This window comes from Manis pentadactyla, chromosome 2, assembly GCF_030020395.1.
Source record: "Manis pentadactyla isolate mManPen7 chromosome 2, mManPen7.hap1, whole genome shotgun sequence".
NCBI classification, from domain to species: domain Eukaryota; kingdom Metazoa; phylum Chordata; class Mammalia; order Pholidota; family Manidae; genus Manis; species Manis pentadactyla.
Genome location: NC_080020.1, coordinates 141975870 through 142001007, shown reverse-complemented (window position 1 = coordinate 142001007; position 25138 = coordinate 141975870). Strand labels below are relative to the sequence as shown.

Here is a 25138-nt window from a genome sequence, read left to right as displayed (position 1 = left end):
CACCTTCCATACTTAGGTCTTAGAAATCATTTTGGCGTCCCCAGTACAGTCAGTGGTCAGCTTCTCTTTATTTCAAAATAATAAATTCTGTTTTTATATAGTAAAATATTTAAACTTAAAATAGTGCTGTGAGTTTCATAAACCTATGTTTTTTCAATAATTTGACTATTTTAATGTTCTGGTAAAAAAAAGTTCCTTAAAAAAATACATAAAAATCTGCAGGAGGTATGCACTTTTCCCCCTTGCCTCAGGCTGCAGCTCGGCTGCTCTGCGGGGGCTGGGCTTGCTTCCAGGCTTAGCGATTGGCACGTGTGTGTGCCCTCTGGGGTCTGCCCGCCATGGCCCTCCTGAGCACACCTGCCTGCTTGCCTGCACCAAGCAGAGTAGGTCTTGCTTGAGACTTGGGAACCAGGGACCGACTGGAAAAGCCATTCTGCGCTGGCCACTGCTCAGGGATGCATTAGCCTGGAGGTGACAGGACGGCTGTGTGTGAGCATCTGCAAGGACAGAAAATGGATGCCATGCAGACAGAAATGGAAACAAGCAGCCATGTGTCTGGGAGCAGAGCTTGGAAACAATTTTCCAGGTCCTGGTGTTCCCTTATGAGGCTGCCTTAGGGTTCATGATCTACACACAAGTCCTTATAATCAGGTCCTTTTCTTCCCCTTGAGCTGGGGTAAGTAGATTTCTATTACTTACATTAAAAAAAAAATTCTGGAAGAAAATTTGTGGAGACCTAATAACATAGCTGCAATTTGTAAGGCTGTATTGGCAGTGACCGTAGATTGGTCAGCAATGGAAGGTCACATTGCTGTGCCAGTTAGCAGGTATGAAGCAATTCAGGGATCTTTCTGTCAAGCAACTGCACCATGCCTGATTGCCTACCCTTCAGGTTGCAGTTTAAACACGACTTCAAGGAGCACTTCCCTGACCTCCATACTAAGCTGAGTCCTCCCAAGATTATGTAATCAAATATTTATAAGAGTATGTTCACCTTCTCTGCTAGAATGCAGACACCCCAGACAGGGGCCTGCATCTGTTTGCTCTCCTTCTATCCCCAGTACCTAGCACTGTGGGTGGCAATGCCAAGTGCTTAGTAAATACTAGTTTACTAATATAAACAAACACATCCTTTGGGCAGAACACTACCTTTCTGTGATTTCATGACCCCAAAGCAATCCTAGATGTCACAAACACAGGGTTATGAGGGTCCCATTCTTCACAAATACATATTCATTCCTAGAATGTGAGTGCTATCTGCTTATGTCTGCCCTGCCAGCAGCCCTCATGGCTCCCACTCCAGTCCTGAGAACAGCTCCACAAGGCAGCCAAAGCAGGGCTGGGGCTTGGCCAGCCGTGCAGCCTGCAGGCCACACTCCCTCTGCAACAGCTGGTGAATCGAATGAATGAATGCTGAGGTGGGACTGAAGCAGTTTCAGGGACATTAGTCACTCAGACCTCATTGTGAATAGAACACCTGAAAAAAACATAGACCAGAAGAGGACTGGCCTTGGCCCCTGGGAGGAGGGAGGTGTAGAGACACAGAAATTACTTGCATAGAGAGCAAGGAAATAAAGACACAACACAGCAGATGGTACCTTAGGGACCTAAGAGCAAAACTAGGCTTGTGCATATCCCCCAAGGCCTTCGGTACCCACACCTATGCCATCCAGGTCTAACTGAGCTTTTGAGAACAGCTGTCATTCCACAAACACTATCTGGTCACCTCATTGCACTCTGTTCCCCATGCGAGTCCCTGCGACCACAGTGACCCCCATTTCTGCCCTGGAATTCCTCACAGGCAGTGGGGAGGCAGACAATAAACAAGTAAATGGACATATATGTAGTAATCACACATCAGAGGAATCTCAGAAGGAAGCAAAGAGGATGAAATAACAGAGGGACCAGGTCTAGCTTCTGAGGGAAGGCTGGGAGGCGATGCCTGAGAAGCTCCTGAAGTGTGGACACCTGGCGTGAATTGCAGGCTGCACAGAGAAGGTGGGCCATGGAGCGGGAAGCAGAGGCCCAAAGGGAGGAGGAAGGGAGTCCAGGTCGCCTGCTGGAAGCCCTGGATCATATTCTCCCTGTAGTAGGAAGCCCCTGGAAGATTTTAAGCACTGAATGACATTGTCCAATTTATACCTTGTATTGCTAGCTGCTATTGGGGGATGGGCTGGGGGTGAAGGTGGGCCCAGGCCGGCAGCTGTTACAGCCCCAGCAACACCAGAGCCCTGGGCCAGGCAAAGGTGTGGATATCTGTTCTGGAGTTATCCTCAGTACTCCTTAGCAGATTGGGTGGAGAAGGTTAAGGAACAGAATCAAGAATGAGTCCCAGTTATATTTTCAAAAGAGATTCCTATTTTTTAGAGATATATACTAAATATATTTGGGTGAAATGGGATGCTGTCTGGTTCAGAGAGAGGAGTGGGTGGAGGTCTCTATGCAAAGAGACTGATAATCACTGAAACTTGGTTACGGGTGTGTGGGGGTTCAGTATACCATTCCCTCCACTTTTGTATATGAATGACACTTCTCATAAAACATTTTTTAAAAAAGAAAGAGTTAATGCTTATATGACACTTGATCCTGCCAGACACTGTTCTGAGTGTACATTACCACATTTGAATGCTTTATTTATCACCATCATGCCCATTTTACAGATGGGGAAGCTGAGACACAAAGATGTCATTTAAACTTAAATGGTGACCCAAGGTTCAGACTCAGCCAGCCTGGTAAAAGCACCCCACTGCATCAATGTCCGTCTGGTTTGAAGAATTAGGTTCCAAGTCACTTAATGTGACATTCTAATATTTTTGAGATGGTCATAGATAAATTAGCATGTAACAGTCTCAGGGAATATTAAAATAAGCTGGAAAAACACAACACGTGTACAAAAATACTAAGAGTAACCTAAAAAGGTGAGGTAATATCAGTGCAAATATATTTCGAACCGGGCAGGGCCCAGTCCCTGGTTTTTGAGTCCCTGGCTCTTATGAGGCCGCCAGTGAGCTACAGCCGCTCACCCAGAGCCCCTGGGAGCCGCCCTAGTCACTGCACTCCCAAGGGGCCATGCACCAGCTTTCTCACATCCCTGTTTATTTTGTCTGCTTGGAGTCATTACATGTTAAAAACTGATGAGTAACGTGGTGGCTTTATTGGGAGGAATAACCAGTGACAGGAACAAGTCTCCGGGGAAATGATGTTACATTTTGGAACAGGTTAATTTTGAGGTGCTTGAGGGATGTCCAGGTGGAAAGGTAAAGCAGCCACTTAAAGATCAGAGCCTAGGGTGGAGCTTGGGGTGCCTAGGGCTCACAAATGCTGGGCTGAGCTCACCTGGGCCGGCCTGCAGATCACACCTTCCCTTAGGTGTACTTCCGGGAGGTGGGGCTGGTGGAGAGGCCAGGAGAGAACCCTCTGTTCTCCACGGAAGTTGACTCTGTGTCACCGTGCAAATATGTAATGGGTCAGGCTCTCACCCGTCACCATTTCCTGGGGGCAGGGTGAGTGTTACAAAGGTTGGCGTCTGGAGAATGCAGGGCTGTATGTGGCCCCACTTCCGCAGGGGGCTGCTATCCTGACCAGAGTGTCTTCCCATCTCTGAGCCCCTATCAGAAGGTGGAGGAATTTGGGCTGCCCTCCTCCAGCCAGCCCCAAGCACACTAAAGGTGAGTAGCTGTTATGATGGGGTGTGCTAAGAAATGATAAATGGATAAAGCAGCTGCAGGGCACCACTGGGCCTGTGCTTTGCAGTGTTCTTGCTGTGTGAGTAGCAGGGTTACTCTGTTATTAGGAGGCCTTCAGCTTAAGTTCCAAAAACAGTCCAAGCCAAGTTGTCTGAGGGAAGAGGATTTATTTCCTCTGATTGCATGGCATTTGGGAGGTGGGACGGTCACTCCATGGTGGCATCAGGGACCCAGGTTCTTTCCATCGCTGTGCTCTGCCATCTCCAGATGGTTGCTCAGACTGACCCCCTCCAGGGCTGCAAGATGTGGGCCCCATCACAGCCAGACCCTGCATCTTCCTGGAGCTTCCTTTTAAGAGTGAGGGAGTCTTTCTCAAAGACCCAGCCCACCCCACCTTCCCTACATGTCTAAGCCAGAACTGGAGCAGCAGGCCCCTGCGTGGGGAGAGGTCTGTGGCTGACGCCTATGTTTGATAGTCCCCTCAAGCTGCTGTAGGGAAGGCACACAGAGACGGCATCCAACCTCAGCTATGACCCTGGACTGGATACTGGCCCCTGGGCCCTTGCTGCTCAGGCCTGGGGTGGCTGCTTAAATAGGGGCCAGCCGTTCACCCACCTCAGGGAGCTCTAACAGGACAGATCTGCTTTTCTGCCTATTGCTCTTCTGGCCACAGTCAGGAGAGATCATCACACAGCAGGAACAGCACTTCTCCAGGGTGCTGAGAAAGCACTCTCTCCTGGGGTGCCAGCTGCCTGGACTTGCTGCCAGTGGACAGGACAGGAAGAGGGACAGTTATGGGGGGTGGAACCGTTCCTGATGTCTGCATCCCACCCCTGCTGGCCTCCAAGGAAGATGATTCACTGGCATCCTCTCCAGTGGACTTGGGGAGAATCCATCCCCTCAACCGGAACAAGGAAAACTGCTTCCTCTGGACTCAGGTGGGGCTTCCAAGGCAGCCCGGCTGCCACCTCCCCAGCAAACAGCAGACTGGGAGGCAGTGGCCCTGGTGGGCGCTCCCCACCCCTCCCATCACCCTTCTTCCCTTCTGCCCCTTGCATGGTCCAGAAGACCCCTGTGCCCTCAGATGTCTGTGTGCCCTACTCTCCACGGGGGCCCGTGGCTGCCTTCCCTGGGCAGCGCCTCTCTTCCTGGTTGTGCTCAGGAAGCCACTGTTGGGAATTGCCCATCACAGGGCTCGCTGCCTGGCCAGGTAAGGTTTAGGCGAAGGCCAGCGACTGCTCCTGGCTAATGAGCGTGTGGGAGTCTGTTGGACGGTGCTGGAAAAGAGCCCCTCTTTAAGGGACACTGACAGGGTCTACCAGAGCTGGGAAGAGAGCTACTGCTGAGCCCGCAGCCTTGCTGAGAAGGAGGCAGGGGAAATGGGTGTCCACGGTAGTCACTGCAGTTTCTGAAGAGCCGGAGGTGGTTTTCATGCTGTCATGGTTGTGGGAGGCAGGAGACAGCTCACTCCAGACAGAGCATGTGCTTCCCTGCTGTCAGCTGCTTCCTCGGATGTGGAGGCCCTGTAAGCCCCAAGCTGCCTCTGCTCTTCCTTCAGAGCTATGACTCGCCCCAGACAGCCACCGCTGGAGCCCAGATTCAAACTTCAACATTGTGTGCTGGCCATGGCTGTTTTAACTTTTTATTGCTTTAGCAAAACCTCCACACCCTAAAGCATGCTTCTCAGACTTGAGTGGGGACGTGGCTCACCTGGGATCCTCACAGCACCTGGCGGAAGAGTGAAACTCCAGGCCAGATCGCCCTCATTAGAGCTGATCCGCTTCTGTGGCTTCCCTCATGCTGGCCTGTTAACTACCTTCACCTTATGAAACAGATAAGACACAGTGTTTACTAAAATTTAATGTTTCAGTGCTTTTTTTAGGACTAGAAAATAAACTCCTGAGTACTAAGTATTAAGAGGACAAAATGAAAACGGACAAAGGAGCTTCTTGTAAGCTGGGAACAGCACACAGACATTGCTTAGAAAGCAAGAGTGATTTAACTGCACCCATACCCAAAGTCCTGCCTGCCAAGTGAAGGAAGCTGAAGCGAGGCTGCCTAATGTGAGGTGTGCTTCTGATAACAGGGATCTAGTATTTAAAGGTATTAGGAATTTTATATTTCCCAAAATTACCAGTATTGTTTGTAAAGCATATGATTAAAAACTCATTTACCTATTTTAAAATGTCAAGTATTTATATTCCATTTTCTTAAAAGTTGATTTCTAGAGCACAGTTTCCCTAGAGGACATTTTCCCCTGTGTGTTCAAGAGGAAAGAGTGGCTTTGTAGGCAGGGATGAAGTTGGGGCCGCTGTCACAATGGCCACCAGCTGCTGGAGGCCCTGACCCCTCCTGCACCCCGTCACACTACACGGGATGAAGCAACACTTCCAGGGAGCAACCATCTGCTGTGAAGCAAATGCAATCTTTCCTTAGGACAATGTCGCAGTGCTTCCCAATTTTCCATCTCAGTTCTGGATGTCCTTGCAGGGCACTGATGTGTGTGACTTTGATTTTTTAACTGATTCACAAACTGATCTGTGCTCAGTTAGACTTTATGGGAAACAAATCAGGAAGATGGGAATTTATAGGGCTTATCACCTCACTCTAGGGCTGTGACAGCATAGAAAGTAGCCGCCAGGCTTGGGAAACAACCTAATCCCCACAGATCAACTGTGGGAATTTAACGTGGGGGATCAGGAACAAGGTGTGAGGAAACTGAAGGCAAGGCATCCCAGACATTCATGACTGCAGGAAGCCACCGCCTCCCTAGGGTACAGAGGACCCTGAGAGGATGTGAATGAAGCCAGGTGTCCAAGAGCCAGGGCCACCCATGTGAGCTGGCGCCACAGAGGCTGTCTGGCTGGCGCTGGGCTGTGGGAGAGGAGCCGCCTGGCCAGAGTGGCAGCACAGACAGCTGGAAAGGCTGCAGGAGCAGAGAGAATGGGGAGGGGCAACCAGCTCCTCTCACTTTCCTCCCTGCCAATCTCCCGCCAGTCCCTCCCGATGGCTAGCCCTAACTGGAAGCTGGCAAGGAAGTCTGGGAAATGTAGTCTGATGGAGCAGGTCTGGGGGTTGGGGTCAGGGGCAGGATGAAGCCTGGGAAGGGTTGAAAGTGACTGCAAATAACTCGCACAACTGCTTCTTCTGTGGCTAGGTACTTACCCATATATCTACCCATACTTAGCTGCCATTCAGTGACTCATGAGTCCAGGTATCAGATCAGCTCTCCTTAATACAGCCTCTGTCCCCAAAGAGAAACACAAAGTCCCAGCCATCTCTGGATCCAGCTCAAAGTCCAACATCTCTGGTGATCCCAGTTCCCTAGTCATGCACCAGTGTGGCCTTTCCTTCAGATGAGGTCTATGAACTACATCAGTTAAGTGCCACCAATTCTCCTTATCTAAAATAATAGGCAATGGGTAAAGTGGAAATAGAGGCATGTGTGTATAATTTTCAAGTTTGTTTTTACACAATGTTTATTTATGTATATATTTTTCATTAGTTTTTACTGCTTAAAACTTCAGCAGTTCTTATTTCTGTAACTGTCATTAGGTTGATATTATTACTTTTTTTTTTTTTACCACCCATTCCAAGGTCCCTCTGCTATCACATGATTGGCACTCTTCACCTAGTAGGATGACTTCCTTCTGTGGTTACTCAGGTTTCCATTGGCCAAGAATTTTTCTGCCTGTATGGTGTAATACTTTAGTAGGGTGCTCACTTGATTGACTTCAAAGGTAACTGTGGTCCTTACAGTTCAAACTTAAGTCCTCACCCTTTCTGCACATTCTATAGTTGTGCCCATCTTATCTGCTGGTTAAGCACTGTCTGGGAACTCACTGCTGCAGGACCCCATTATTCCCACTAAATCAGGAAGCCCATTTCAGGGAGAAGGTCTGCCAGAGTCCAGCTCCAGCAGGGGGGTGTGAAGCCCGAAAGGATGAGACGGAGTCGGTGCCGGAGAGACAGGACACAGAGTCAGATGGAGGTGGTCTCTCGACAAAGTGCCGATGACAGCTTTATTTATACCATTTTGCACAAGGATATTATTATTTTTTATTGTTCTGTTGATTAATTGGTATAGGCAGTCTTTAATAGATATAGGCAAGCTTTTTTCTTTCTTCTTCTTTCTAATCTATTCATGGTTGGTCAAGTGTTAGACAGGTGATCGTTTTCTGTTCCTTGACCAAAACTTTTCCTAGCAACATGTACTCTATCATGTTTTACGTTTCTATGCAACGCAGTTTCTAAGTAGTGCATGTGACTGCAGGAGCATGTAGTATGTAGCAGTGACTATGGAGTCTATCAGCTCAGGGTGAAATACAGGTCACCTACTGCCACAGTTAGCTAGGATTCTTTCCCACAAAAATATTCTTAGAGGCTTTAATAAATTTATAATCAATCTAAAATCATAAACTCATATCTTCACCATACACCCCCTTTATAGGGCTCAGTAGGCAGCAAGCTAAATTTCCCCTTATCTACATTTCTCTTTCTTCTGGGTGGATACCAAAATCTCCCTGACATATAATACACAAGTCTCCATGACTCCACTACTGCAGGGACTAAACAAGTTCTTACATGGTGAACAATGCAAGGGCATTCATGTCATAGAAACTGTTTCTGTTTTGACTACAAATCTTAAACTATAAACAATCAAGTCAAATATGATGTATGATTATTCATTTGATTTTTATACTTTATATGTGATTCTCACATTTTCTCCTTTACGTTTCTAATAAAATGTTGATGTAGTAGGTAGGTGCAGGATATAGATAGAAAGCATGATTTAGTGCTGTAAAAAAGCAGGTGTAGATGGTCAGGTCTGTGCCTATAGACTAGGTATTAATTCAAGCTGGACAAGGGTAACAAAACTTCCACGGGTGTAGACAATTTCTCTCAACACTGGTGGGGGGGTGAGGTTCTAAGCCTCACCTCTGTTGGCCCCCATTTTCTCACCTGATGGCCCCCCTGCGACTATGCCTGTCTTAGGTTGTTCCTCCCTTGAGGAATCTTACCTGTCTCTGGCTAACCAGCCATCTTCCGGGGCCATACAGGGAGATGTAAAGCTGGTAAGTGAGAGAGAAGTAATGTTCTTTGAAAAGGTTAGTTTTTCACTTCTTTGCAGATTTATGCTCTGTGGCTTCTATGCCCAGCACTTGTCTTGAGGTATCTTTATCATTGGGAAGAATTATGATACTTGGTAATTTCACGTATGAGGCAAGAACTCTAGTAAAGGGCTGTAATTAGGAAGGAAGAAAAGCTATAGAAGTAGCAGAGGGAAGAAAACATGACAAGATGGATTACGTGTCAGACAGGGTTATTCTATTCAATATTCCCTCATGATTCTATTTCTCTAATTTTCTTATAAAACTCTTCATCACTAATTTCACTAGCATTGTGATAAAAAAAAGGGGGCATTCCCACTTAGTGGAGATGGGGTGGTCAATGTTTGACTAACTAACAGTAGGCTTTGGTATTCTATGCCAAGATTGCCATCTGGCCCCTGCGTTTTCCATTCTTTAGGAGCACTGTCCTGAAAAGCTTCTGGGAAACTCATGTTGTCATCTTTTCCACACTGCTCAGCAAAACGCGAGCAAAGCAAAGCCAATAGTATAATGGAGGAAAACAAAATCAATGTGGGTAATAGGGGGAGCCAGCTGCAAAGGCCCTTGATTTGTGGGGGGTCTTCCTCCAGCCTGAGCTTTGCTACACAGCTTGAGTAGCATGGCTCCCGGCAAAGGTCCTGTTATCATTTTCATAGGCTTTCTAGGCTGCTGGTCTTCTCACCAAAGCATTTCTCAGAGCCTTAATAAAAGGGCATCTCTGGATCCTCCTGGGAGACAGTCAGATGGTAAATAGATGATGTGCACAAAGTAATTTCAACTTCCTCACATCCCTAAATTTTTTGGAGTCCTTCCTTGACCTTATCCCAGAGAAGTTGTAGCCTCTTTGCTTTGTTAAATGGAGGCCACTGCTGGTCCCAGGTTTCAGTCAAACAACCACCAGATTGTCAGGGCTGCTCCCAGCTCTTCGAGCGAGCACACGATGTCCAGAATCTTGGATGAGTACCACACGTGTGGTCCAGTCCAGTATTTCTTTTCACCTCAGATTCGTATGTGTATAACGTCCCAGAATCTTGCTATTGTTGATATTGTTTTGATGTATAAACTTTCTCCTTTAGAAGCTGAGCTAGGCTGATGGTTCTGACTCTAAATATGAGCTTGGAAGTAATGAGCAGAGGTGATGGTAAGTCTTCAGAATGCGTATTTCCTGGAAAGGTTATTAAGTCAGGTGAGTGGTCTCAGATGATATGCAAAGGGGTGTTTCTCCTGGTAAGGGAGTCTCAGTGGACCTGGGGTACAAGGTTCTCAGATTCTTGAAAACCCAGCCAAATGCCCTCATCTCAATCTCAATGTCCCATATGCCATACTGACAATTTCCTAACCTTAACAAAGAAGACTTCTTGACAAGGCTGAAGGCTGAACATGTTTTGTAATTTGGAAGCTTACACAACTAGATTTTGGATCTAGCCCTCAGTCTGTGATAAGAAATTCTATTAGGGCCACCATGAAGTTCTCAGCTTCTTTGACCATGATTTGACTTAAGCCTAAGAGTTTAAAGCCCTGAGCTTAGCTTCTTTTTTCCTTCATGAAATGTCTAATGCAACAGAAGCCAATCCTTCATTACTACCATAATCATCCTTACAGCATAACCATCATTATACCAGAACCAACATTATTATCATAAGTATCCTTGCACTGTAACTATCGTTATATCCCAACCATCCTTACACCATAACCATCATTACTATATAATCATCCTTTATACCATAACCATCATTACTACATAAGCATCCTTACACCATAGCCATCATTACTACCCCATCTATCAAGTTCAGTAGCTATTTCTTGTCCCACAGTCTTCTTTCTACTGGTCCTTCATCTCAATCAGCACAGATGGTAATTTAAGTCATTGTGATGTCAGAAATTGTCAGAGCTCATACTGCATTTAAGCTCAAATAGATAGGCAATCTCAGAGTTCCTGAATCTTAGAAATCCTGGGACCACTTCTGGATTCGATCAGGAGCCAGTCAGGACAGAAAATGCATCCAGGACTGGACAGACAATTTTCTGGCACAGTAATGGGGCCAGAGTTTGTACGTGATGGCTTTCTAGTTGTGTAATCTTTGGGATGTCATGTGCTCTCTCTGGGCGTGCTCTCACTTGTAAAATGGAAGTGATATTAGTTCTCTGGCCTGCTCTCCGCCCTCACTGCTTCCAATCACAGTTGCATGGAACTGGGTGTGTCAGACCAACAGCTAATAAATGACTGGCATGAAGGGCTCTGCCCAGATAGAAGAACTGCTCCAGCTGAGTGTCCAATTAGAGAAGAAATGAAAGAAGCCAGAAGCTCCTCAGGCTTGGAAAGTTTTGGGGCCCTGGGCAGACTGATGAGGAAGCAATGATGACTCACTCTAGGAAGAGAAGGATGGAGGGGAGAGGAGGAGTAAGGTGAGAATCAGAGCGGGGGAGACTGAGGGCCCCCATCGGCACCCCTCCCACCCTGCACCCACAAGTCTACCCTGCTTCCTCACCTGGGTTCCCCGAGGCACCCACCCACCTATATTTTTAAACAGAAACAAACAAGCAAAAACAGAGGCAACAACATAAACTGTCCCCTTCCCTTGAACTGTGCGCGGTTTCTCATCCTTAAAATCAAAACATCCTCGCCTGGGAAAAAGAGCATCTTTAATAAAACAATTGGGTGAAAGCCCAGCTATACTGGAAAAATCAAACTTTTTTTCAGAATCAGCTCAGAGTTCAAATCCTGGGTCCATCACTTATTCTTACAGTGATCCTGGGTGGCTTAACCTCCTGGCATCTCAGTAAATGAAGATAATCCATTGGATCCCCTTCAGACCTATCAGTTTTCACTTGCAAACCCATTCTTCAAAGCCTCGCTCAGTGACATCTCCACAAACCCCCCCCAGTTCCCTAAGGGGGGGGTCACCTCCCTCCTCTGCCTCTGAAGAGTGATCCTATTCTGCCTCGTATGCTACTCATTTGCACATGTGCCTTGTCTCTGCTATATGCCATGAGCATCCTATAGTTGGGGGCCATGTCCAATCACCCTTTATCCCCAGTGGGCCATGACAGAGAGCCTCTCTGAGAGGAGGTATGCAAGAAACGTTTCTCTAATGAGTGAAGTGTCTATTGTCCATAAAACCCACATTCTTTCCTTTTATTTTCAAATCCTTTTATTAAAAATAAAATTCCAAAGGAAGCCCAGATCCATTTATCCATGTACTTGTTATATACAATCATTTCTGAAATATATCTCATTCGATAGTTAGTGATTATAAAATTAATTTGCCCTTTGACATTAATTAATGTCATGTGAGTATTCTGGTTATTATTCAGGTCAAATTTTAGTGAATACAGAATAAGGCCTCAAGGAATGGGAAAAGCTAAAATATAGACTATTATGATTCTGATAAGATATCGGGAAGAGTTTTAAAAAGTTGGAAGTTCATAGGAGAAATCAAGATCCCCAGTGGAGAGCAAAAAGGCAGGTGGTAAAAGTTAACTATAGGATGGGGGTGCTCTCTTGACCAGTTATTTCAACACTGGGGCCAAAAAAATCTGTTATACAATTTGAAAGATGAAGTCATTGCTGGTAAATTAGAAACAACTTCTAGATACCCTGCTTTCATTAATGGCCTGAACCTAGATGTCACCTGACTGCTAGATGGCTGGGAACCAGGCTCTGTGGGGACACCTGAGACATCCCTGCATTTCAACATGCCAAATAGCTGTTAGGTAAGCAGAACTGGGGCACTCTTAACTGTGTTCTTTCTCTATATTCCCAAAGAAGGAAAATTATAAGATGTGCAGAGTGAAGTCCAACTTGAAATATTTAAATTTCTCATGTTCAGTATGTTTATTAATAATTAAGAGCAGTATAAAGGAGAGGAAGCATATATTCTCAAAAAGCAGTCCTACTTGGATGGGCAGTGACTGTGAAGGGGTATGTGGGGGGGACTTGGTGAAGGGGAGAGCCTAGTAAGCATAATGTTCTTCATGTAATTGTAGATTAATGATACCAAAGAAAAAAAAAAAGCAGTCCTACTTGACCTGAAATCCCCAAGGACTCGACCCAGCTGAGTCTGTCCCTGCTTACTCGGTATGGAGGTCTTAACCCAAGTTCATAGCTTTGACATCAGCCCGAATCAGAATCCCAACATTCTCTCCTTTAAACAGACTATTTAGTGCTAAGATCCTGTTAGAAAAATGTTGAGTCATAGTGAAAGGGTCTTATTAAATCTGGTCAAAGACTGACAAACGATACCAGTGACATCTCAGAAAGGAAATCAGATGACAACAGAAATCAAAGAAGCTCAGCTGACAGGAACCCCAGCAGCCGGGGACCCATTTCAGAAGCAAGTGTTGGTGAGTAACAGAGCCCCGCCTTCTGGGCGCTCTGATTCATCCTTGATGGCTGTGATAGGGCAGGGGCTTGCTGCTGGACGGACAGTGGGGGTGCCGTGAGGGGGACACAGCCCTGAGCAGGTACTGAGCGTGAAGAAGGCTTGTGAGGCTGAGGAAGTGTGGGAACGCTTGGCTCAGGTCGGAAAGGGAACCAGCTGGGGCTCCAGATGAGGTGGAGACTCTCTAATACGAAGCACAGGGGCCAGGGCTGGGGGGTGGGGACGTGTCTGCTTGCAAACCCCAGTCCTCTGCACCTACGATGAGAACAGCAAAGCAAAGCTCTAGTCAGGGTTGGGGCTGATATTTCAGGCAGATTAGTTGGACAGGCACTTGGTCTCAGGGTCTGGGCCATAGCCCAGTGAAGAGGGTGGGGACACGAGGCGAGCTGAGTCTCAGCCTCAGGCAGATGACCAGATGACCAGACGGCTGACCCAGGGTCCTGGTGGGGGCGTGAAATGAGCAGCAGGAGCTTAGTTTTTGACTCAGGCCAAGACTGATCCCAGGAAATGAAAGGCAGGAGGACCTGAGCCAACAGGGAGGGGCCAAGCAGTCCCGTAGCTAGCAGTGGGGTAATGAAAAGATGGGCTGCAGAGGGCGCCAGCAGAGGAGTGCTGGCTCTGATTCTGCCACCGAAAGACCACATCTCTCAGAGCCTAATCTACCTCTTCTGAAAATCAGTGGCAATAACATCAGTCCCTCCTAAGTCTGGGTTATGGCCCCCTGTCCCTTGTGACCTTCCTGGCCCCTGGAGGCAGAGGTGTCAGCTGGTGTCCCTCAAGCTTCCTCCTCTCTTCTCTACTCTCCCCGCAGTCTCCTGGCTGCTCCTACAGCTGTGTCTTTAGCCTGGCCTCTCTCTTGGTCCTCTGTGTGCTAGTTAGGGGTGATTAGGTCAGTTAGGGCTGGCTTCTCTGCTGTAGCAGATAAATGATAAATAGGCAATGGCCTAAATGCAATAGAAATGTAATTCTTGCTCAAGCGAGCAGCCCAAGGACATGCGAGGTGGGCGGAGTGACTCCATCCCATGTGTCATTCAAGGACTCAGGTTGATGGTGGCTCTCCCATGGCAACATGTGGTTTCAGGTTTGTCCTGTCAGGGCTGTCCCTGCTGGTGGAAGAGGAAGGGACATGGAGGAGCATGAGAAGAAGGATTCAAGGGCCAAGGACTAGGAATGGCAGTGGCACACACTTTTGCTTATGTTCCTCTGTCTAGAACTCACATGGCAGCAGCTAACTGCAAGGAAGGCTAAGAAATGTTGACAGTGGTGAGCCTAGAAAATAGGGACACAGGGTTTAGTGAGCAGCTGTGCATCTTTGCTGGTTCATCCTTGATCTCCAGCCATCTTCAGGATATACACCCTGGATACTCCACAGGAAACTCAAACTAGACCTCACGCTCACTATTGCCTCCAGTAAAGCCTTCCTCTCTCCAGTACTATCATCACCCTGACACCACCTGCAAACCCTGTGTAATGCTGACTTTTCCCTCTCCGGGCAGTGTTGGCAGATAGCTCATGTCTCCTGCTTCAGGAGATGATGGGCTGGAGGCCCCAACTGCTGAAGACCCCTTTGGCCTCTCTGTGTGTGTACTGAGCCACATGCCAGCTGGTGAGGAGCACATACAGCCAACTTCTGTGACATGTGGCATTCCTTCAGAGGGAGCCCGTGGTTCCAGCACTCCCCCTCAGCATGGCAGAAACTTCTCTGGGCCTGCTGCATCTGAGACTCTGCCCTCCAGTCCTGCCTCCTTGTCTCCACCAAGATCAGGCCAGTTTGTGATTGGACGACTCGCACCACCTTTATGTTTTACAGGTGTTCTCCCAGAAAATCTCTTGCAAATTAGCCTAGTACTGTATTGGTAACTGCTTTTCAGAAGCTCCGAACTAAGACAGGGTTCAAAACTGTCCTGCCTTCCATTCCCATTGTCAATGCCCAGTCTCCTCTCCCTGTACTTTGCAAAAGCTCCTAATGGTCTCCCTGCCTGCAATCTCATCTTTCTCAAACAGAGCATATAAGGGGCCACAGAGTCCTGTTTCCAGAGTATAGATATTGACATGTCCCTTCTCTGATCAAATGCCTTCAGTCCTTCCCACCTGCCGCCTATGGAATCCACCTACATTTTCTGGAATGTGGGTCAGAATTCTTCACCCTCTCTCCTCAGGCTTGCCTGTTCCTACTGTCCTTGCCGTGCCTGTAACCCTGGTCTCCACGTGAGCCTATAACATTCCCCCTCTGTCTGGGCTCCTCCCTCTACCTGAAATGGCTTCCACCCATTTCTCATTCTATTTCATTAATTAGAACCCAGCTCAAAACCCTTCCTAATCCTAAAAAACCTGTTTCTTCTCTCTTCTGGGTTCTCATAGCATGTTGCCCACAACCTTTACCTTAAATGCATGTCCATTTCCTCCACTATTTGGAGATCTTTGAAGGCAAGGAGGGGGTTCCTTCCTTCCTTCCTTCCTTCCTTCCTTTCTCTCTCCCTCCCTCCCTCCCTCCTTCCTTCCTTCCTTCCTTCCTTCCTTCCAGCAAATAGTTATTGAGTGTCTTCTGTGCCCTGGTTCTGGACCTGGATATTGGGGATAAATTTAAATGGACAGATCTAAAAAAAAATCTCTGTCTCCTAATGTTTCATTATAGTATATCCTGGTGCTGGCTGGTGCTCTGGCAGAGAGCAAATGCCACACTGTTAAATAAGGAAAAGGAGATCATAACTTAAAATATTCTACTGGCAAAATATACAGCTAATAGAATGCTGAAACTCACATATATCTTAGGAGGGAAAATAGTATTATGGTTGAGAATGTCTGCAGAAATTACAGAAGAACTACACAAACAAAAGTGATATAAGCCACAAATGTAGGCCAAGAACATTTGAGTTGAATGACAGGAAGGTTGACAGAATATCCAGATGGAAAAGAACAGCCTTTGTGTAGAAGCTAACAAGAATGCATGTCAGAAAAGAGACCAAACATGACTATGAATCATTTCCAGAAATAACCCCTCCTCCAACTGGCTTTGGGGAAAATGCTCCTGTGACATTGAGATGCTTCCCAAATTCCACTGGACAATAGCCGGCCTGAAGTACAGTCATGGACTCAGACACATGGACGCTGAGGTCTGGGAGGTGTACAGGATGAACAAATCCCCTCAAATGCTTGGACACTTTCAAAGTGAGGCAATCACTCCTTTGTAGAGCAGACGCTCTGTTCTGTTGCTGGGCAGTCCTCATGACATTTATTCCTCTTTTAACACATCTTGGCTTTTGTCCATCCTTCCTGGTGAGCAAGATGCCTGCATTATAGTTCTATAATGATGCACATATAGTTCTAGAAATGATTCATTTTATAGAAATACAAGCAATAGTATGAAGAAAATTAAAATCACCCCAAATCCCACCAGCCACAAAGAACCTTCATGAATATTTAGTGAACATCTTTATTGAAATCTCACTGAATACCTAAACATAGATAAAAATAATTATATCAAAATTTATTTAAAACTTTTGCTTTGAAGGACAGTATACATACAGAGGAGGGAACAAACCAAAACTGTTAATGCAATGAATTATCACAAAATGAAGATCTGTGTGGAGGCTCTACTTAGGTTAGGAAAGAACATAGCCAGCACCCCAAAGCCCCACTCCTGCCTTCCCATGAGTTTTCTTCCCCACAGTGCTTCCATGCTGACATCTGACACTGGAGCCCACTTCTGCCTTTTCCTTTTAAATTTTTATAAAAGGATCATACAGTAGGTATTATTTGTTATTTTTGTTTTGTTTTGTTTTGTTTTGTTGTCAAGTCCTTTATTAAGAAATATCTATCATACATTTTTTTTAAACTTTGATTTTTAAAAATTAATTTACTTTTATTTTGGTATCATTAATCTACAATTACATAAGGAAAATTATGCTTACTACGCTCCCCCTTCACTAAGTCCCACCACATTCCCAATTATAGTCACTGTCCATCAGTGTAGTAAGATGCTATAGAGTCACTACTTGTCTTCTCTGTGTTGCACAGCCCTCCCCATGCCCCCCCATATTATACATGCTAATCATAATGCCCCCTTTCTTTGCCACCCGTTATCCCTCCCTTCACACCCATCCTCCCCAGCCCCTTTCCCTTTGGTAACTGTTAGTCCATTCTTGGGTTTTGTGAGTCTGCTGCTGTTTTGTTCTTTCAGTTTTTCTTTGTTCTTATACTCCACATACGAGTGAAATCATTTGATACTTGTCTTTCTCCGCCTGGCTTATTTCGCTGAGCATAATACCCTCTAGCTCCATCCATGTTGTTGGAAATGGTATAATTTGTTTTCTTCTTAGGGCTGAATAATATTCCATTGTGTATATGTACCACCTCTTCTTTATCCATTCATCTACTGATGGACACTTACGTTGCTTCCATTTCTTGACTATTGTAAATAGTGCTGCAATAAACATAGGGGTGCATCTGTCTTTTTCAAACTGGGCTGCTGTATTCTTAGGGCAAATTCCTAGGAGTGGAATTCCTGGGTCAAATGGAATTTCTACTTTTAGTTTTTTGAGGAACCTCCATACTGCTTTCCACAATGGTTTAACTAATTTACATTCCCACCAGCAGTGTAGGAGGGTTCCCCTTTCTCCACCTCGCCAACATTTGTTGTTGTTTGTCTTTTGGATGGTGGCGATCCTTACAGGTGTGAGGTGATATCTCGTTGTTTTAATTTGCATTTCTCTGATGACAAGTGATGTGGAGCATCTTTTCATGTGTCTGTTGGACATCTGAAATTCGTCTTTAGAGAACTGTCTATTCAGCTCCTCTGCCCATTTTTTAATTGGATTATTTGCTTTTTGTTTGTTGAGGTGTGTGAGCTCTTTATATATTTTGAATGTCAACCCTTTATCACATCTGTCATTTATGAATATATTCTCCCATACTATAGGATATATTTTTATTCTATTGATGGTGTCCTTTGCTGTACAGAAGCTTTTCAGCTTGATATAGTCCCACTTGTTCATTTTGCTTTTGTTTCCCTTGCCGGGGAGATATGTTCATGAAGAATTCACTCATGTTTATGCCTATGAGATTTTTACCTATGTTTTTTTCTAAGAGTTTTATGGTTTCATGACTTACATTCAGGTCTTTGATCCATTTTGAATTTACTTTTGTGTATGAGGTTAGACAGTGATCCAGTTTCATTCTCTTACATGTAGGTGTCCAGTTTTGCCAGCACCATCTGTTGAAGAGACTGTCATTTCCCCATTGTATGTCCGTGGCTCCTTTATCATATATTAACTGACCATATATGTTTGGGTTAATATATGGGGTCTCTATTCTGTTCCACTGGTCTGTGGCTCTGTTCTTGTGCAGGTATCAAACTGTCTTTATTACTGTGGCTTAGTAGTAGAGCTTGAAGTTGGGGAGTGAGATCCCCCCCACTTTATTCTTCCTTCTCAGGATTGCTTTGGCTATTCGGGGTCTTTGGTGTTTCCATATGAATTTTTGAACCATTTGTTCTAGTTCATTGAAGAATGTTGTTGGTAATTTGATAGGGATTGCATCGAATCTGTATATTGCTTTGGGCAGGATGGCCATTTTGACAATATTAATTCTTTCTAGCCAAGAGCATGGGATGAGTTTCCATTTGTTAGTGTCCTCTTTAATTTCTTTTAAGAGTGTCTTATAGTTTTCAGGGTATAGGTCTTTCACTTCCTTGGTAAGGTTTATTCCTAAGTATTTTATTCTTTTTGATGCAATTGTGAATGGAATTGTTTTCCCGATTTCTCTTTCTATTAGTTCATTGTTAGTGTATAGGAAAGCCATGGATTTCTGTGTGTTAATTTTGTATCCCGCAACTTTGCTGTATTCCAATCTCAGTTCTAGTAGTTTTGGAGAGGAGTCTTTAGGGTTTTTTATGTACAATATCATGTCATCTGCAACTAGTGACAGTTTAACTTCTTTACCAATTTGGACTGGTTGTATTTCTTTGTTTTGTCTAATAACCGTGGCTAGGACCTCCAGTACTATGTTGAATAACAGTGGGGAGAGTGGGCATCCCTGTCTTGTTCCCAATCTCAGAGGAAAAGCTTTCAGCTTTCCACTGTTCAGTATGATGTTGGCTGTGGGTTTATCATATATGGCCTTTATTATGTTGAGGTACCTGCCCTCTATACCCATTTTGTTGAGAGTTTTTATCCTGAATGGATGTTGAATTTTGTCAAATGCTTTTTCAGCATCTATGGAGATGATCATGTGGTTTTTGTCCGTCTTTTTGTTTATGTGGTGGATGATGTTGATGGATTTTCGGATGCTGTACCATCATTGCATCCCTGGGATGAATCCCACTTGGTCATGGTGTATGATCCTTTTGATGTGTTTCTGAATTCAGCTTGCTAATATTTTGTCGAGTATTTTTGCACCTACGTTCATCAGGGATATTGGTCTGTAATTTTCTTTTTTGGTGGGGTCTTTGCCTGGTTTTGGTATTAGGGTGATGTTGGCTTCATAGAATGAGTTTGGGAGTATTCCTTCTTCTTCTATTTTTTTGAAAAACTTTAAGGAGAATGGGTATTATATCTTCTCTCTATGTCTGATAAAATTCTGAGGTAAATCCATCTGGTCTGGGTTTTTTTTTCTTGGGGAGTTTTTTGATTACTACTTCAATTTCTTTGCTGGTAATTGGTTTGTTTAGATTTTGTGTTTCTTCCTTGTTCAGTCTTGGAAGGTTGTATTTTTCTAGGAAGTTGTCCTTTTCTTCTAGGTTTTTCAGCTTCTTAGCCTGTAAGTTTTTATAGTATTCTCTAATAATTCTTTGTGTTTCTGTGGGGTCCGTCATGATTTTTCCTTTCTCATTTCTGATTCTGTTGATGTGTGTTGATTCTCTTTTTCTCTCAATATGTCTGGCTAGAGGCTTATCTATTTTGTTTATTTTCTCAAAGAACCAGCTCTTGGTTTCATTGATTTTTTTTCTATTGTTTTATTCTTCTCAATTTTATTTATTTCTTCTCTGATCTTTATTATGTCCCTCCTTCTGTGGGCTTTAGGGCTCATATGTTCTTCTTTTTCCAATTTTAATCATTGTGACTTTAGACTATTCATTTGGGATTGTTTTTCCTTCTTTAAATATGCCTGGATTGCTATATACTTTCCTCTTAAAACTGCATTTGCTGTGTCCCACAGAAGTTGGGGCTTTGTGTTGTTGTTGTCATTTGTTTCCATATATTCCTTGATCTCTATTTTAATTTGGTATTTGATCCATTGATTATTTAGAAGCATGTTGTTAAGCCTCCATGCGTTTGTGAGCCTTTTTGCTTTCTTTGTACAATTTATTTCTAGTTTTATACCTTTGTGGTCTGAAAAGTTGGTTGGTAGGATTTCAATCTTTTGGAATTTACTGAGTCTCTTTTTGTGGCCTAGTATGTGGCCTATTCTGGAGAATGTTCCATGTGCACCTGAGAAGAATGTGTATCCTGCTGCTTTTGAATGTAGAGTTCTGTGGATGTCTATTAGGTCCATCTGTTCTAGTGTGTTGTTCAGTGCCTCTGTGTCCTTACTTATTTTCTGTCTGATAGATCTGTCCTTTGGAGTGAGTGGTGTGTTGAAGTCTTCCAAAATGAATGCATTGCATTCTATTTTCTCCTTTAATTCTGTTAGTATTTGTTTCACATATGTTGGTGCTCCTGTATTGGCTGCATATATATTTATAATGGATATTTCCTCTTGTTGGACTGACCCCTTTATCATTATGTAATGTCCTTCTTTATCTCTTGTTACTTTCTTTGTTTTGAAGTCTATTTTGTCTGGTACTAGTACTGCAACACCTGCTTTTTCCTCCCTGTTGTTTGCATGAAGCATCTTTTTCCATACCTTGACTTTTAGACTGTGCATGTCTTTGGGTTTGTGGTGAGTCTCTTGTAAGCAGCATATAGATGGGTCTTGCTTTTTTATCCATTCTATCACTCTGTGTCTTTTCATAGGTGCATTCAGTCCATTTATATTTAGGGTGATTATTTAAAGATATGTACTTATTGCCATTTCATGCTTTAGATTAGTGGTTACCAAAGGTTCAAGGTTAGCTTCTTTACTATGTTACTGTCTAACTTAGCTTGCTTATTGAGCTATTATAAACACATTCTGATCATTCTTTATTTCTCTCCCTTCTTATTCCTCATCCTCTGATCTTTATATGTTAGGTATTTTATTTTGTGCTCTTTCGTGTTTCCTTTTACTGCTTTTGTGGGTAGTTGATTTTATTTTTTGCCTTTAGTTAGTATTGGTTGGTGTGCTTTCTTTGGTGTGATTTTACTTTCTCTGGTGACATGTAGTTAGCCTTAGGAGTATTCCCATCTAGAACAGTCCGTCTACAATACCCTGTAGAGGTGGTTTGTGGGAGACAAATTCCCTCAACTTTTGCTTGTCTGGGAATTGTTTAATCCCTCCTTCATATTTAAGTGATAATCGTGCTGGATACAGTATAGTTGGTTCAAGGCCCTTCTGCTTCATTGCATTAAATATATCGTGCCATTCTCTTATGGCCTGTAAGGTTTCTGTTGAGAAGTCTGATGATAGCCTGATGGGTTTTCCTCTGTAGGTGACCTTTTTCTGTCTCTGGCTGCCTTTAATACTCTGTCCTTGCATTGATCTTTGCCATTTTAATTATTATGTGTCTTGGTGTTGTCCTCTTTGGGTTCCTTCTGTTGGGATTTCTGTGTGCTTCCATGGTCTGAGCGACTATTTCCTTCCCAGTTTGGGGAACTTTTCATCAATTATTTCTTCAAAGAGACTTCCTGTCCCTTTTTCTCTTTCTTCTTCTTCTGGTACCCCTGTAATGCGGATATTATTCCATTTAGATTGGTCACACAGTTCTCTTAATATTCTTTGATTCCTGGAGATCCTTTCATCTCTCTCTGCATCAGCTTCTATGCATTCCTGTTCTGTGATTTCTATTCCATTAACGGCCTCTTGCACGTCATGCATTATGCTTTTATGTCCCTCCAGACATTGTTTTATTTCTTTATTCTCCCTCCCAACTTTGTCCGTTAGCTCTTCCATTTTTCTCTGCATCTCCATCAGCATGATTATGACCTTTATTTTGAATTCGTTTTCAGGAAGATTGGTTATATCTATCTTCCCAAGTTCCCTCTGAGGGGATGTCTGGGATATTCTTGTCTGTATCAAATTCTTCTGCCTTTTCATGGCGATAGAGGTAATCATAGGCAGTTGGTGTCTGTGTCAGCTGGGAGAATAAAGTCCCTTCCTGCTGGCCTGTTGACTTCCCTTCATGTGAGTATGGCAACCCCTATCAGCTTGTGCTGGGAAGCTGCACGCCGACAGGGCCTCTGAGTCTGGCCCGGGAGGCTGCAGAGGCTCTGCGCAGCTGCTGTGGGCATGGCCTGTCTCAGACTGTTGCTCCACTATGGTAGGGCTGCACCAGAGGGGGAATGGGCAGGAGGCTGTTTATCACCGTGAGGGGCCTCAGAGCTGTGCTGCTGCCCAGGTGGTTAGGGTGCCCAGAGTTCCCCAGGATTCCCAGCTGCTGGGCTGAGTGTGCCGGGATGCTTCCGTCCAGCTGTGAGGCTCCTGTCCCTTTAAGACTTCCAAAAAGCACTCGCTTTTCTTTTGTCCCAGGTTCACCAGCTGCGAGGACCCACTTGTGGGTTGTATTGTACCATTTCCCTACTATCCAACACACCACACACTGTGTGTCTGCGCTCCCAGTGCGGATGGCTAGGGCTGGGTATTTAGCAGTCCTGGGCTCCCAATCCCTCTCTGCTCTGACTCCTCTCCTCACACCAGGGATCTGGGGTTGGGGGGTGCGCTTGTGTCCTGCCGGGCCTCAGCTTGTATCTTACCCCCTTTGTGAGGTGCTGGGTTCTTGCAGTTGTAGATGTAGCCTGGCTGTTGTACTGCATCTTGTGCTCTCTCTTTTAGGAATAGTTGTATTTGTTGTAATTTCAAAAATATAGGGGTGGAGCCAAGATGGCGGGGTGAGTAGTACAGTGGAAATCTCCTCCCAAAAACATATATATTTATGAAAATACAATAAATACAACTATTCCTAAAAGAGACACCAGTAGATACAGTACAACAGCGAGGCTACATGTACATCTGCGAGAACTCACCATCACATGAAGGGGGTAAGATACAAGCCATGGCCCGGTGGGAACTGAAAGCCCCCCCACCCCAGAACCCGGCAGGAAGAGAGGAGTTGGAATGGGGAGGGAGTGAAAGCCCAGGACTGCTAAACAACCAGCTCTAGAAATCCACACCCAGAGCACAGACACATGGTGCATGGGGTGCTGGATATTAGAGAAACGGAAAAGCAAAATCTGCTGGCAGGTCCCTGCAACCAGCACCCCTGAGACAAAAGAAAAGCGAGTGCTTTTTGCAAGTCTTAAAGAGACAGAGACCCCCCCAGCTGGATGAAGTTGTCCCAGCACACTTAGCCAGCAGCTGGGAATCCCAGGGAACTTTAGGTGCCCTAACCCTCTGGGCAGCAGCACAGCTCTGAAACCCCTCATGGCAATAAGTAGCTTGCCAGTCATTCCCCCAAGTGGCGTGGACCCCGACACACTAACCCAGTAATGGGAGAGCGGCAGGGCGCGCTGGGGGCGGCGGCATCAGAGGGGACAGAGAGCAGCCTGCAGGCACCGGTGGTGCCAGCAGGGACTGGGAGCAGCCTGTGCGAGCCCACCGTGGCAGTGACCGAGCAACCCAGGAGTGGCCTGTGTGCACCGGCAGCCACGGCGGCAGAGGGGCTGAGGAGAGGTGCGTGCAAGCCTGCAGCGGTGGTGACCGAGTAGCCCGGGAGCAGCCCGCATGTGCTGGTGGTGGCGGTGCCAGAGGGGCATGGGAGATGCCCGGGCACACCTACAGTGGCACCAGAGGGGCCTGGGAGTGACCTGTGGGTGCCAGTGGCAGCGGTGGCAGCGGTGGAGGAGCAGCGCAGGAGCAGCCGTGCCCCCAGCAGCCACCCGGAATCCCAGTCAGACGCACAGCCACCCAGGCCAGACCCAAAGGCCACTGCTGGCACACAGCTGCCCAGCAGGGGTGCCACTTTCATGGGGGAGTGTACCCAGCATGCTTGCCACTACCTGCAGGGCTCTGCATTGCTCTGATGGAGACCCCGCCCACAGGACCTTAGGGGATTAACCCGGTGTCTGCTCCAGGAGTGCAGGTAACCGACACAGGCAGCGGAGAAGGGCAAGGTATCCAGCAAGCAGGAAAGGACTTTCTTCTCCCAGCTGACAAACCCGCTACCTGCCTACAGCCACCGCTATCACCATGAAAAAGCAGAAGAATTTAGTACAGTCCAAAACAGTCCAGACAACCCCTGAGAGAGGACCTGTGGCGATAGACTTAACCAGTCTTCCTGAAAAAGAATTCAAAATAAAAATCATAAACATACTGATGGATCTGCAGAGAAATATGCAAGACCTAAAGGAGCAAGTACAGAGGGAGACTACAGAAATAAAACAATCACTGGAAGGACTTAAAAGCAGAATGGAAGGGATGCAAGAAGCCATTAATGGAATAGAAACCAGAGAACAGGAACGCATAGAAGTTGATGCAGAGAGAGATAAAAGGATCTCCAGGAATGAAACAATATTAAGAGAACTGTGTGACCAATCCAAATGGAACAATATCTGCATTATAGGGGTACCAGAAGAAGAAGAGAGAGAAAAAGGCATAGAAAGTGTCTTTGAAGAAATAATTGCTGAAAAGTTCCCCAAACAAGGGAAGGAAATAGTTGCTCAGACCACGGAAGCACACAAAAATTCCAACAGAAGGGACCCAAGGAGGACAACACCAAGACACATAATAATTAAAATGGCAAAGATCAATGCAAGGACAGAGTATTAAGGGCAGCCAGAGAGAGAAAAAACGTCACCTACAGAGGAAAACCCATCAGGCTATCATCAGACTTCTCAACAGAAACCTTACAGGCCATAAGAGAATGGCATGATATATTTAATGCAATGAA

At 45.3% G+C, this 25138-nt stretch overlaps 1 long non-coding RNA gene across 3 annotated transcripts in view; it reads left to right on the top strand.

The window, feature by feature from the left end:
- The first annotated feature begins 3081 nt into the window (after positions 1 to 3081).
- The window catches only part of LOC118929906 (uncharacterized), a 39257-nt gene continuing 17200 nt past the window's right edge, over positions 3082 to 25138 (top strand). Inside the window, exons 1-8 of one of the 3 annotated variants that reach the window (XR_008995711.1) lie at positions 3124 to 3668; positions 4360 to 4624; positions 5569 to 5789; positions 8682 to 8761; positions 9874 to 9983; positions 12785 to 12875; positions 13026 to 13145; positions 14676 to 14785. This is a non-coding gene — a long non-coding RNA (uncharacterized LOC118929906). Of the gene's footprint in view, positions 3669 to 4359; positions 4625 to 5568; positions 5790 to 8681; positions 8762 to 9873; positions 9984 to 12784; positions 12876 to 13025; positions 13146 to 14675; positions 14786 to 25138 lie in introns of all 3 variants that reach the window. The other 2 variants (XR_008995710.1, XR_008995709.1) reach the window with 2 other exon arrangements.